Source organism: Castor canadensis, chromosome 5 (assembly GCF_047511655.1).
Source record: "Castor canadensis chromosome 5, mCasCan1.hap1v2, whole genome shotgun sequence".
In the NCBI taxonomy this organism is placed as follows: Eukaryota; Metazoa; Chordata; class Mammalia; order Rodentia; family Castoridae; genus Castor; species Castor canadensis.
In genome coordinates this window covers 80827244-80841377 of record NC_133390.1, presented here as the reverse complement: position 1 = coordinate 80841377, position 14134 = coordinate 80827244, and the positions used below count along the sequence as shown (strand labels likewise).

Sequence of the window (14134 nt, the reverse complement as noted above, 5' to 3'; positions counted from 1 at the left end):
GTATACGTAGCCAGTGACATGCTAGCAGCAGTGAGCAAGCCTATTACTTAGATCTTAGTTTTTAAATAACTTTCTCCACTTTCTCTTTCAATTTCTGACATAGAAAGAGCTTGGACATCATTACAACAAGAAAAACTGCACAATCTGAAAATCAATGACTTTTGACCCATCAGAGAATTGAAGTCAGAAGACACACCACCACCCTGACTCAAAGGGAGGCTGGTACATTCAGAGAGATAGTGCTCACCTGGAATAGAAGCCACTGGAGCCACAAACTTTTCCACGTGCTTACATGGTAATTTTTAATGAACTACTGGAGGCTGGCTGTGGGCTAGCATGAGAGAAAAACTCCTGGGTCTTGCAGTCATAGGAGACCCACACACTTCTGTGGGCTTTATCTCCAGAGACTCAACCAGATCCAAGAAGCAGATTAGTCAGGTGTAGAGGGAAAGTAATTATTTTAGTTTTTAGGGCTGCTATTTAAAAAAAATAAAAATACCTCCAATAGCATGGCTTTAAACAAGAGATTATTCTTAGACATTTCTAGAGTCTAGAATCATGAAATCAAGGTGTCATCAGGGGCATGCCCTCTCTGAATTTGTACAGGAGAATCCTTTCTTATCTCTCCTGTCTTCTAGTAGTGGCCATAGTAAAGTTCCTTGGCTTGTGGCCACGTTGCTCTCATCTATGCCTCTCTGTGTGGTGACTGTTCAAATTTCCCTCTTTTTACAAGGATACCAATAACAGTGGATTAAAGTCCGCCTTAATTACTCATCCTAACTTGAAGAAATCTGCCATGATCCCACTTCCAAATAAGGTTATATTTATATTTGCAAAGTTCTGGGAGGGAGTTACGATCTCTTTTTTAGGCGGAGCCCCATAATTCATAGCACTAATCATTGAGAAATACACTCAGAGACTTAGTAATAAAGGCTGACTACTCAGGAAAAAGGATGTTTCCAGAGTTTATTCCAGATCAATAAGGAAAATCTTCTCTATTATCTTCCAGTCTTTTTCATACCTGAGAGAAAAAAATTAATAATCCATATTCAGTAGATATTGGCGTATTAAGAGAGTAGTAGGAAATATTGCAGCCAGGAAAGGGAACATGGCAGAAAGTGAAAAAAAGAATAAAGAAAAGCAATATAATGGTAGACGCATTTGTGAAGGTCACAGTTCTGAGACACAGGCTCACTGAAGACTGAGATTTAATGAGAGGATTAAGGACAACTCCCTCTCCCATACACCTTCCCCTCATACCAAGGGGGCTCCAGTGTAATAACACTGGATCACAGCTGAAAGAGCTGCAAGACACAGACTTTCTTTGAAGAGAAGTACTTAAGGAAGCCTAAAGTTGAAAAAGGAGACAAAAACAAGGGCACTAAAGAATTTGAATCTTCTGGCATTCGCAGAAGAGTGAACATTAAACACAGCCCAAGTCTTAGTCAGATTAGCATAAATCCTCACACTAAAGACTGATTTATCTCAGTCTCTGGTAGTCAATAAAATGTATCTAGCTGTCAGCGCTTGCCAAAAGACAACAAAAAACACAGTCTGAAGAGACAAGTCTTCCTGAAATCCATCGTTAGATATGACACAGGTATGGAAATTATCACACAGAGAACTTAAAATAAGTGATGAATATGTTAAAGGCGCTAAGGGGAAAGTAGCTAATGTACAGTTGGGATAGCAGAGAGATGGAAACACTAACAATCAAAAGGAATTTCTAGAAATCAAAAAGACTATACAAGAAACGAAGAATGCCTTTGATGCCTCATCAGTATGGCATTGCTCAAGAATCACTAAAATTTAAGAAAGGCAAATAGGAAATTTCCAAAATGAAAAACAGGGGCAAAAGAAAGGAAAGGACAGAAGAAAAAAAAGGGAGAGAGGGAGGAAGGGAGAGGCATGTGAATGAATATCCATGAATTATTGGAAATTCTCTACGTGACAGAAGGGAGAGAACAGATAATATTTGTATGTATGCATGTTCGTATATCTAATATTGGCTAAGAACTTCCCCAAATCAATTACAACTGCAATTCCAAAGCAATAGAAAAAGGTCAGTGAAAGCATATACTTGTCTTCAAAAAGATCAATAAAATTTATCAACCACCAGCTGTTTTGATTAAAAGAAGGAAAAGTCACAGATTACAAATATCAAGATGAGACAGGATATAATACTAAGGACAATAAAAATGTGACAGGAAATATGAAAAACTTCAGGCTAATAAATTTAACAAACTAGATGAAATGGGCAAATTGTAGTTTGAAAGACTGTCAATAAGAAGGCTGGTGAGGATGTGGAATAGGTAGAATTTTCTTTATTTCTGGTGAGGTCACAACATGGCACAGCCATTCGAAAACACTGTAGAAGCCTCTTATTAAACAAAGCATCCTTCCCCTGGGTGCAGAGAGTGTTGGCAGCTCACTAATGTCACTCAGACTGCCTGTGACATTGCCTAGAGGCTAAACCCAATCCCATCCCACCCCCCACCCCCACACAAACATCCTCATTCTATCCACCACCAACTGACTGGGTGTGAATGTCCAACCCCTTCCCTCTGATTTGGGACACCTTTGAAGTATCAGCCAGGTCCAAGGCCTGCTGTAAGATTGTTCTGTTTTGGTTTTTCTCCCTCATATGTTTTGTTTCCAAGGACATTCAACTCCTCAGCTGCCTTTCTTCTGGAAATCCTTATCTTAAAACCCAAAATTATCATCTAAAAATCTCCATCTCAGATTACTTTGTAGGGCACCTGAATTGTGAATAGTGGCCAAACTTGGTAATTCACATTGCTCTCATTTGGCTGAAAGTGTCCCATAAGGAACTACTGTGGCCAAAGTCAATATTTTCTTTCATCCTGCCCCATCACAATTCTAGCCTCATAAACTGTTACAGTCAGCCCAAAAGTTGTTATGATTTCTTATGTCGTCTAAGGTTGACTTACATTAACCATTTAAAAAATGCTTATATTTTCACCGTTTTGGTGGATGTGCAGTAGGGTTTTAATGAGCATCATTTTTCTGGTAACTAATATTATGACCATCTTTCCCTCTGTTTCCTAGATTTCTAGACATTTTCCTCTTAAAGAATGTGTTTTAATAATTTGTCTATTTTCCAATGGAGCTTTCTGTTTTTTTCTTATAGAGTTGTGGGATTTTATGTCTTTTGGATATAAGGCCTTTGACAAAGGCCTTTCCCATTCTCTCCATGGTGTCTTCTGTAGAATAAATGTTCTTAATTTTAAAGCCACATGTGATAACTAATACCTTTAGTCCCAGCTACTTGGAAGACTGAGTCAGGAATATCTCTTGAGCTCAGGAGTTTGAGGTCAATCTATGAAAACATAACAAGACTGAATTTCAAAAGAAAATATTAATTTTAATATAGTCCAATTGATACAACAACTTTGGAAAATTATGTGACAAAGGATCCATTATTCATTGTGTGCATGTATGAAAGGTAATGAAACCCATCTTAAAAATTATAAGAAAGATATTAAAAAGGGGGGATGGAAGAAGAGGGAGAAGAAAGAGGAAAAAGGGGAAGAAAGAGTAACAGAAGGGGAAATACTGTCAAAGTATATTATACGCTTGTATGGAAATAGAATGAAATCCCTACATCATACAATTAATATGTACTAATTTTTTAAAAAAACTAAGTGTATGTATACTTCTAGAGATTTATTCGGTTGAAATGCATCCATATGTCCATAAAAGATATTTAATAGATGGTGTATAAATGGATTATTGATAACAGTCAAAATAAAATGAACCTGAAAATTCCTATCGTTGGTAGACTGTGTAAATATGGTCTCAAAATGGAATATTATGCATTGGTGACAAAGCATGATCTAAAATTATATCAAAAATGTGAATGAATTTCACAAATAAGCAATAGAATAAAAGAACCCATACACAAGGGCACATGTACTGCTGTACTTAAGTAAAGAACAAAAGCAGGCAACATTTTCATATACTGTTAGATGCTGGGATGGTGGTTATATTTGGGATGAGGGTATTTAATGACAGGAAGGAAACACTAGGAGAGTTTTGAAATTCTGGAAATACTCTGTTTCCCAATCTGGATGCTGGATGTTCATTTTGTTGTATTCATTGACTATAATTATGACACCTATACCAATCATTATGCATGCAATGTATTTATATGTAAAGTATGTTTTAAAAAACACTTCCAAGTACAGGATTGACCCTCATTAGACTGCTGATGTTAAAAACAGTGATTACAATCACTTTACAGTTGAAGAAAATGAAGATTTGAAAATTCAATTCAATATAACTAATAGTTTTAAGGCACTCAATGTATGCCAGAAAAAGAGGACACCTGAGAAATATTATATAAATGGTTCTTATAGCTCAAAACAATGAAATTCACTCCCAGAGCAAATAGCTTGACAGGATCATAAAAATTTGAAGACATAAGGGACCCCAGGGACAGCAACCGCTGTCATTTTCTAGACTAATTTAGAACCCTGATTTCAGATTGGATTTCTTGTCCACATGTAATCATTGAATGACTCTAGACAAGTTACCTAGACTGTGCTCTTCTATTATGTGAAATATACTAAAAACAAAAACAAAAAATTATCTCAAATCATAGCTCTGAAGGCAAATTTTAAAAATCCAGGAGCATGCTCCAGCACGCCAGGCAGGGACTAGCAGTTACTATAAAAGTAATTACCACTCCCTTCAGGTAATTTGAGGTGAGGGACTCAGAGCCAACACCCCTTCTATCACACTTTTCTGCTCTTCTAATTATGTACAGCCAAGATGTGAAGTGTTGGGTACACTGGAGAAGTGAGGGGCACGCTGCACAGCCCTGTCCCCTTTCCAGGGCATTTGCCCGTGGAGCGCGAGTTTCATGAACTGTGGGTGGAGAGCCTCTGGCTCTCCCTGGAGTGGACGACATGACTGTGAGGGTACAGATGAGTAATGCTTTCTGGGAGGAAAGCAGATACAGCCGCCTGGAAAGCACACGCTCAGGGAGGCTGAGCTGTGTAGTGAGCGTGGATGAGTAAGGACCACAGTCCTGGGTATGTGACGCAGAGCCTCTGGAATGTGTGCAAATCCAATCCAGTGGCTGTTCTTATGCTCTGCAGCTTTCTGAGCCCTGGCAGCTGTCACTGTGACTGATAAGTGACATCCAGACCTTTGCTGACACGGTCCTTCCTTCTCTTTCACCGACTGCTGATCCTATTTTCCACTTGAGAACTGAAGTTCACTGAAAACTAGCCCATAGCCTTTCACTGCGCTGGCTCTTGACTCCACAGGTATAGTTCCATGACTGCTCATGCTTAGCATTCTGTTCTTACCTAATTTGTAATTGTGTCAGGAAGGCTACCAGCAAAGGGACTCTCTCCTGCACCTATTACATTCCATGAAATTGAGGAAAGGGAGTACAGAAAGCAAGTGAAGAGTCTGATAGAGCTTTGAGGGACATCCATAGGAAGCTGTATCTAATAACTTCAATTTAAGATAAGTCCACTCCCCTCTTCATGCTTCAGCAACACCTTGTGCATATATTTACATTTAAATAATCTATTTATGCATTTCTCACCATCACCTAGATGTAAGATCCTTGAGTTCAAGGAGGACGTTTTACTCATCCTCATATATTCTGGTACCTGAACATAGTAAGCATAGACATCTGACTGAACAGTTGCTTGAATATAGAATAATGCAGTCAACAGTAACTAAGAAAAAGGTGATAGAATTTGACCCTTATTTTACTGAGGGGAACTCTGAGCTTAGAGAGTGAACAGGACAGAAAGAGTAAGATGAAGGGATATTGCTATTTAAGTTCTGTTGAACTTGTCTTTCCAAATCACTGCTTCATAATATCTAAACATAATATACAAGGCATGTCTGTAACTACATTGCTACAGGAGGTCTTCTCTTCCAGGGGAACTGAAGGAGGGCACTGGCCTAACAAAGCTTCATTTTTTGTCCTTCTTTGCCACTTCAACCTTCTATTTCCTCTGAGTCACCCCCCACCTCCCAGTCACCTTGGGACTCCAGGAAGGACAAGATGAATGTATAAACATTGCATGACAAAAGACAAAACTGCTCCCACCCAAACAACAGTTCCTGCCCGGGACTGGGCTCGTGCAACCATCCTGAATAATAATCAATTACCTCTTGTCCCTGTCCCTAACGCCTTCCCTACTTAAACCCAAAATTTATATCAGTATCATGAAGATAATCTTGAATCTGGGGTGTGGGGGGATTGAATTTCTTTGTCTTCCCCATGTGGCCACATTGGATCAAACCTTTTTCTGCCATTCACCAGACGTCTTCTCTTCAATTGGTGTATAAGAATGGGTGGCCCAGCCTTGTCCAGTTGCGACTTACAGCGCCTGGGCTTTGTATCTTAAAACTTTGGTTTGAGAACCTCTCAGCATTTTTTGGAGATGTGTAGCTATTGCATTTATCCAGGCTACTGGTAAAGCTTAGTGCTTTGGTTCAACTGCTGAGATCTCATAGCCACTTTTGGTTGGTTGCTTGTCTTTTCCCCTAGTGATTCCTCCAATCGTGGATGTGCATTGTTTCAGTGTGAATATGAGATACTCTCCACAGGCTCATGTTTTAATCATTTGATTCTCACTTGGTGGTGCTATTTTGAGAGGTTGTGGAAACTTTGGGAGGTAGGTCCTAACTGGACAAAGTAAATGACTGGGGGTGTGCCTTCGAAGGTTACATTAGGTCCCCAACCCCTGTCTTCTCTTGGTTCCCTGTCCACCAACAAGTAGAGAATGTCCTCTACCACATGCTCTTGCTGTCCTGATGTGCTGATGTGCTGCCCAAGTGCATGAGCCCAACTAAGCTACCATGGAGTGAACCCACTGAAGCCATGAACCAAAATAATCATTATTCCCTTTAAGTTATTCTCAGGTACTTTGGTCACAGCAACACAGAAGTAACTAATACATGCTTCCATTGCAATTCTCTAATCATTGAGCATGAGGTTCAAGACATGAAGATAGGTGGGCACACTGCTGATAATCCTAGCTACTCAGGAGGCAGAGATCAGAAGGATCATGGTTCGAGGTTAGTTGCAGGTAAATAGTTCATAGTTTCTGCCTAGTAGCTAGGGGATGGAGGGGAGAGGGAGGGGGCGGGGGAGTAAGGGAGAGGGAGGAGGAAAGGGGGGAGAAATGACCCAAACATTGTATGTACATATGAATAAAATAAATAAATAAATAAATAAATAAAAGAAAAAACTCACCACAAAAATAGGGCTGGTGGAGTGGCTCAAGTGGTAAGAGTGCCTGCCTAGCAAGTAAGACTGTGAGTTCAAACTGCAGTACCACCAAAACAAAACAAAACAAACAAAAAGATATAAAGACAGAAAAAGAAATTGAAAAATCAGAATGAGAAACTAAATATTGCATGTTACAGAAATACTTACACTTGTAGCCTCCCTGCAAAATCATACCAGAAGAGGTTTCTGACTGCAGTTCCTGGCCTTCCCACACTGCGAGGGCCTGTTCTTCAGGGCTGCTGCCTTCAGACTTTTGCCTCGAGTCCTGAAAAAGAAAATATAAAAGAAATTTTAATATAGAAAAAAAACTTTGGTACGATATGCTTCACTCCCTACTTTCACAATTCATTAAGCAAAGTCTCTCAAGGCAAGTCTGAGGACTTTGCATTTACATCTTTTCATCAGTATTGTCTACTCAAAGGTCAGAGTGTAGACCATTATACATGCATAGCTAGAGCATTCCACAAAGTAGAGCTTCCCATAAAAGCATGGTATGTCTTAAAAAAAAAAAATCTTACTTCCATAAGGAACCACTGCATAAAATATCCATTTTGTTCTGGTTTCTGCTAATCAAATATTCAGATGGCTCACTCTAGAAACCTTTTACCAAAACCCGGGGAATATCTGAACAAGTACATAGCGTCAATGGCAAGTGTTTGTGATTCTTGCGTATTTCCAACAGCAATTTTCATTGAGTGGGTACTAAGTGCCAGAGACTGTGCTAAGCACTTACCTGCATTCTCTTCTTTAATCCTCCCCAAATCCTATGAAATGGAACAATGATGTGTTCTGGGTGTGGCTTAGGGTGTGGTTGGTTTGGTGCCCAAATCTAAGCAATCATTCCTTCCTTTCCCAGTGAAAGAGTCTATTCACCAAAGAATCAGAAGCCAAGTGGGAACGAAAATGCTGATATTATTAATGTCTGGGGAAGCCCACAGATGAAAATGCTTATGAAGTAGGCTTAGAGAATACAGCTTAGCCTGGGGCTTAGGAGAGTGGAAGAGAGTGAAGATTTTGTAGGTACAGCATGTACTCAGCCAGGCTTCAACTTAAACAGAAGCTACAACAAAGCACATGTGGTCAACTTCCTAAAGGGACACCAGGAGTGGAAAACACAATCTACAAATCTGACTGAGCCTGATGACCTTGGGTTCTGACCAAGAGATTAATATTTCTGCTCCCAAGGGAGGATCTAACAAGGCCAGATAGAGCAGTGTGATATAAGGAAGGTCGTTGTTATCCTCCACTATGGATCAGGCATATGAGAATACAGAGCACACATGTGTTCCATCTCATATGTTAGAGAGGAAGAAAACAAAGTTTAGTAAGGTTGAATATCTTGCCCACAATCACATGGCTAAAAAATGGTATTTAAAAGCAGGCTCCTCATCTTTAGCTCTTAACATAATGACACCTTCAGTAGATCTTTGGATTTTGCTACATACAATTTAATGTATAGGACCTTAACCCTTTCATACATCTCCCTGATTATATCTAGGAACCTCCATGGGTTCTTTCATTGGTGTTCACGAACTTGCTGTGACTTCATCATATCACATCTATCACTACTTTTATTTCTTGGTCCAGCATCTTTGGAGGTGCTACTATTTATGAACCAGCTAAATGATTCTCTTCCATGGTATCTGCAGTCCAATTTGACTTTCCTGGGATCCATCTTCACCTCTCTCCCTACCTATATATCCCAGACCTTAAGGGGATTAAGGAGTCTTGTACTGGAATTTGTAATCCTCTTGTAATGGCGTCTATGGAGAGGTAAGAAGAAATCCCTCCCTTACGATTCTTTGACATGGGTTTTAAGGAAATGCCAGGTTTTTCTGGGAGTTTTATAGAAATCTGTTCTTTCAAAGTCTCAGTGCTTTTTGCCAGATCAGATGCTGCCTATAGGACTGGTTGGGATGACAATGTGTTACCCAGCCAACACCTTCCATTTTGGTGTCCAGTATCTTGAATCAAATGCTTTTGCAATTTATTTTTTATGCCTATCCCCAAGTTTTTAAGATTTCCTGAGACAGTTCAGAATTCCAAGGACAGATTAGCTTTAATTCAAACAAGGAGTCTAAATATTGAAAAATTGTTATAGTAATCTTTAGGGAGACCTAACATACTCCTCATTATTAAGATATAAGAAAGGGGAAGCCAGTGTGAAAGGCTGTGGACTATAGCACTTCTTTTAAATATTTGTTGAGCATTGGACTCCTGATTTAGCAGATTCTCTTACTCCTCCTTTCTTTGTGATCTCTAGTTTCCTGGTTGTGATCTCCACCCTTACAATGCTACTTGCTCAGGGTGCCTCTTTGTAGAGATACCTCTTTACACCAGACACATACTCTAGTCACCTACTCCTCTGAATCGGAGACCCTTTTCTGTCAGTTTTGGCTTCATGGATGGATTCAACTTCATACAGCTCTGTTTGATATGATACACTTCTGGTTTTTGAATATTAAAGTTTCTAACTGCTTTCTGATCCAAAATCAAGATGTAGTTAAAAACAAACAATGATCTAGATTTTTAGGTTATAAAAGCAGTATGTCTTAGAACATGAGAGGGTTTTTGAATAATTCCATTCAATCCTCTCTTGCTGAGTACCTACGATATGCCAACTCTTCACTATGTACTGTGATAGTGAATCAATGGAGCCAGATAAGACCATACCTCAAAGACTACTAATTAGGGAAACAGATAATACCTGTAGTGACCTCTGTGCAAAATAATTTATTTTTATACCTAATATAGACCAATAACCTGGAAAACTATAATTGAAGGCAGTATGGTATAAAGGTCATAAAATATATATGCAAGTTACTCACTCAGCTGAGGCAATAAGAAGGACAGGAGCAATTCTAATTATAGTTTGACACAAGAAGTAGAGAATGGTGCTTTTCTAAAAGGAAAATGGCAGGGCTCAAGTTCTTACAAGTGGAATGATGAATTCGGTGTTATTTGACCTGAGTGTGTAACTTCTGTGGAGAAAAAGTGAGTCATAAGTATAAACACACATTCGGGACAGAAATGGAGAGCTTGGTTACTCATGTCAATGATTTCAGACTCCATTTCATGAGCAGTGAAGAATCTTGGTGGAGTTCTGATTTGGGGAGCTCTGTGATTACAAAGTGATTCTTAAGAACCTACCAGCGGTGTGGAGAATGGAATGGGACACAGACCAGGAGAGAGGCAAGGATGGCAGCTGGAATTTTCTTGGCTAGTCTAGAGAGGGCATGTGGGTATGAACAGTCCTTGTGGCATTAACCTTTATAGTGAATAATGTCTATTGCTTGTCTACTTCTTACAAAGTCCATTTTATCTCATTGCAGAAAGTTGTGAAAATGCCAGAGAAAGTAAAATCAATTATAAATCTATGCTAGAAATCCAGTACTTTGTAGTTTTGTCTGTTTGCCCCTTGTCTTTTTCTCTGTGTAATTGTGTATGTGTGTAATTTATGTTTTTTCAGAGTAAAGATTATATTGTACATTTAATAATGGTTTTTTGACTTAATATATTATATCATAAGCAGTTTCCATACATATTAGCTATTATTTTAATAATATTAATTCAAAAGAAATTTTTTCTTAAATGACTGTAATAGTACATCATTTTTTTATAATTGAAAAATATAAAGGCACAAGAAAAAGACAAATTTAGCTATAATACCATGATTTGGAGATAAGCACTAATGAATATCCTGCAAGTATATTTTAAGCATAAAATACATTTAAAAATTGGTATGGTATGATGTAAATGGTTTAGAAACTTTTTTTCTTAGCAACGCATTATAAATATTTTTTGCTTGTGATAAAAACCATTTAGAAGCCCTTAAATGTTGCATAATATTACACCATACAGATATGTCACTTATTCATGCCTGACTAGAAGTATTTATTAATGCGTCACAAAAAAATACATTTAAAGAGGGTCTATTCTTCAAATCAAGAGCAACTAAGCATGACAGATAAGAAGTTACAAAGTTACCAACAGAATGAACTTGAGAAAAGTAGTAGAAAGAATTCAGTAGAGATGATATCAAATAAGAAAGAACTGAGAAACAGAAAAATAATAGACTTCATAAATAAACATAATTGGTCATACTGCTCTTTGAAATCAACAATGAATTTTGATCTTCAGTCTTGAATTAAGTGAATTCTTCTTCTAGCTCATTGACAACTGTCCCAGACAAGCAAACATAGTCTGACCTAATTCCTGGACTCTCTTACCTCACTGTATCACGTTGTCTGCTTTTCAGTTTTTCAAGAATTAATGAGTATTCAATTAGTTTAAGGGAGACTAAAGAACTAGAATGTGTTTTGAAAAATTAGATAGTTGTTATTTCAACTTAAAAATATGTAAGCCTAAACTAAAACATACTTTGGAAAAGTCAGATCTCATGTGTATGAAAGATATATCTCCAAATCTCAGCAACAGGTTCAGAGTTACAGGCTTTTGCACAGGCTTTAATCTGGGGAAAGTTTGAAAACTTCCTTCTTAGATTATTCTTGAGGTACAAAGAGAACTATTTTCATTTTCCAGAAGAGGCAACTTAAGAGTGCTTAGTTAAGGCATCAGAACAGGAGTCCAGTGCCAAACACCTGCTTTCCTATTGCTTCTCCACTATTGACTGCCCATGGACTTGAGTGAGTTCATCTCTGTACCTTGGTTTCTTCAACTGTAACATGAAACACTAAGGATGCTCTGTCTCCCAAAGACTCTAAGAGACAGAAAAGGAAATTACCATTTTGAAGAATTGCCACCACTTTTATGATTTCAAAACCAAAAAGTTCATCTTACTTCAAATCCTATTTTTAATTCTCTGCAAGCCCAGCTTTCTAAATTTATAAAATTAGTTTTGGATGGGACACTAAGAACAAGTACCAGGGTGGATCTGGAACTATGAAAGTGGTCTATCTATGTGTTATGATTTCTTACCTCTTAATGATCGTAACTTCATGATACTTCTTGTCTTCCCTTTTTAGAGATTATCTTTTAAGATGGGTATTTTTAGGGAAAACAGGTATGCTGAAATATTTCTTATCTTTAGTGACAAGAAATTCATTTCTTCAGTCACTCATTAATTAACATAAGGACTTCCTTGATTGGCCACTTTCTGATGCTTTGCAAGATACAATAGTATATAGGACATTGTTTTTGATTTGTGGACTATTTTAATTTTTAAGAAAGGAGCTCAATACAAAATACAGAAAAAGTATTCATCTGAGTTGGGATACTTCTCTGAAAGTGATAATGGAGATTTACCCTGAAAAATGAAGAATTATGGGAGTCTCTTGGGGTAGGGAAAGGCATTCCTGCTTGAAATGAAGTAGGTCTCAAAATTTTTGTTCCATTTTCCTAGAAGGTGAAATTGTTTTAGATCCTTATAAAAACTTGTAAGAGTACACTCTGTATTTTATGAATACGGTTCTGGCCCCAAATTGAGAGATAAGAGATAGGAAGTTTATGACAAGGGTTCCTTCTAGAGGGGAGTGACTTTGTAGAGAACTGAGAGGCTTTGTGTTTTTAACAGTTCCTACCAAAAAGAAGCTTTCTTTTTCATTAATGCCATTTCAGAGATGTGAAGCACAGTTTTGTGGCATGAATTAGCCTGTATTTACCTTCTCTAAAATGGTTAGCAGGTTCTATAACAATTAGATCTTGCTGACATGTTAGATTACAGAGACTTTTTCTTCCTTCCAAGGGTGAAGAGGATGTTAGACTCAATCTGTAAAGTCTTCTTGCATGACTGAAATAATGCTTTCTACAAAAGCTTTAGATGGAGCCATGCGCTGGTATCTTTGTAATTGTCATCCTTGTTGTAATAAACTAAAAATGTGATGCTTGATCTGGAACACATCCAACTCACTATTTGGCTGTGAGTTCATGCAGGAAAACATCACAACCTATCCCAACAGAAAGACTGGAAGTTTATTTTGCTCAAAGATTGGAAGCAGACTAATGTTTGAGCAATTTAGAAAAAATAGCTATTTTTAACCATGGTATAATTTGAAAAATTTTTTGTGTCGTTTATAGGAAAATGGTTGCAGTTTATTTTAGGAGTAATCAGTTTTATCGTGAGTAGTATAATGTTTCTGAGTACAAATTAGCTATTATCGAAGTTTGAGCTATGCTCTTATGTGTTTTCTTTTTATGCCAATCCCTAGTACTGTATATAGTATTCAGTGATTGATTTTTGCTATATCTGTTAGTTCTAAATTTAGAAATGAGCACAATAAGGATAAAACAGAAATTGTATTTATTTAGCTGGGGGCATGGCTCAAGTGACAAAGCACCTGTCTAGCAAGTGCAAGACCCTGTGTTCAATCCCCAATACCATAAAAATAATTAAAACTAACTAAAAAAATAAAAACATTAGGCATACTAGTGCATACTAGAGAAGTGTTTTAACGAAGAAAGTACTTATTTATGTAGCCATCAAGTCCAAAAGACATTTAATGAACAGCTACGGTGTTCCAGCCACTGTACTAAACACCAGGTGCTGACATTATCCTTTCCTTAGAAACTTGCATTCCTGTAAAAGTATAAGGCATACACAAAAAATCACTACTGCACTACTGTAAGTCATCGAGTAATATTAATCTTCATTAAAATAAGTTGCAAAAATTCCCATTGGACATGATATTTTAAGTGGATTAAAGAATGAATGAGATTCAAACAAGTATATATGGAAAAACATTCCAGATTGAAGAGACAGCATGTGTAAAAAAGTGAAACTGTAACTTCTTTGAAAAGGCAGCATGAGCAAGTAAAAAAAAACGTGGCAGTACAGACCTGTTTTGAGTTCTGTTCCACCCTTAAATAGCTGAGCAACCTCAGGCCAGTTAC

The 14134-nt window shown here is 37.7% G+C and overlaps 2 long non-coding RNA genes across 3 annotated transcripts in view; one reads left to right on the top strand and one right to left on the bottom strand.

Moving 5' to 3' along the window:
- Positions 1–8054, bottom strand: part of LOC141423077 (uncharacterized) — a 36702-nt gene extending 28648 nt beyond the window's left edge. The window contains exons 1-2 of one of the 2 annotated variants that reach the window (XR_012447733.1): positions 8019–8054; positions 7433–7550 (exon numbers count right to left, since the gene is read on the bottom strand). This is a non-coding gene — a long non-coding RNA (uncharacterized lncRNA). Of the gene's footprint in view, positions 1–7432; positions 7551–7803; positions 7991–8018 lie in introns of those variants that run through there. The other variant, XR_012447732.1, reaches the window with a different exon arrangement.
- A 2000-nt stretch (positions 8055–10054) lies between these two features.
- Positions 10055–14134, top strand: part of LOC141423076 (uncharacterized) — a 51407-nt gene continuing 47327 nt past the window's right edge. Inside the window, exon 1 of the long non-coding RNA XR_012447731.1 lies at positions 10055–10279. This is a non-coding gene — a long non-coding RNA (uncharacterized lncRNA). The remainder of the gene's footprint in view (positions 10280–14134) is intronic.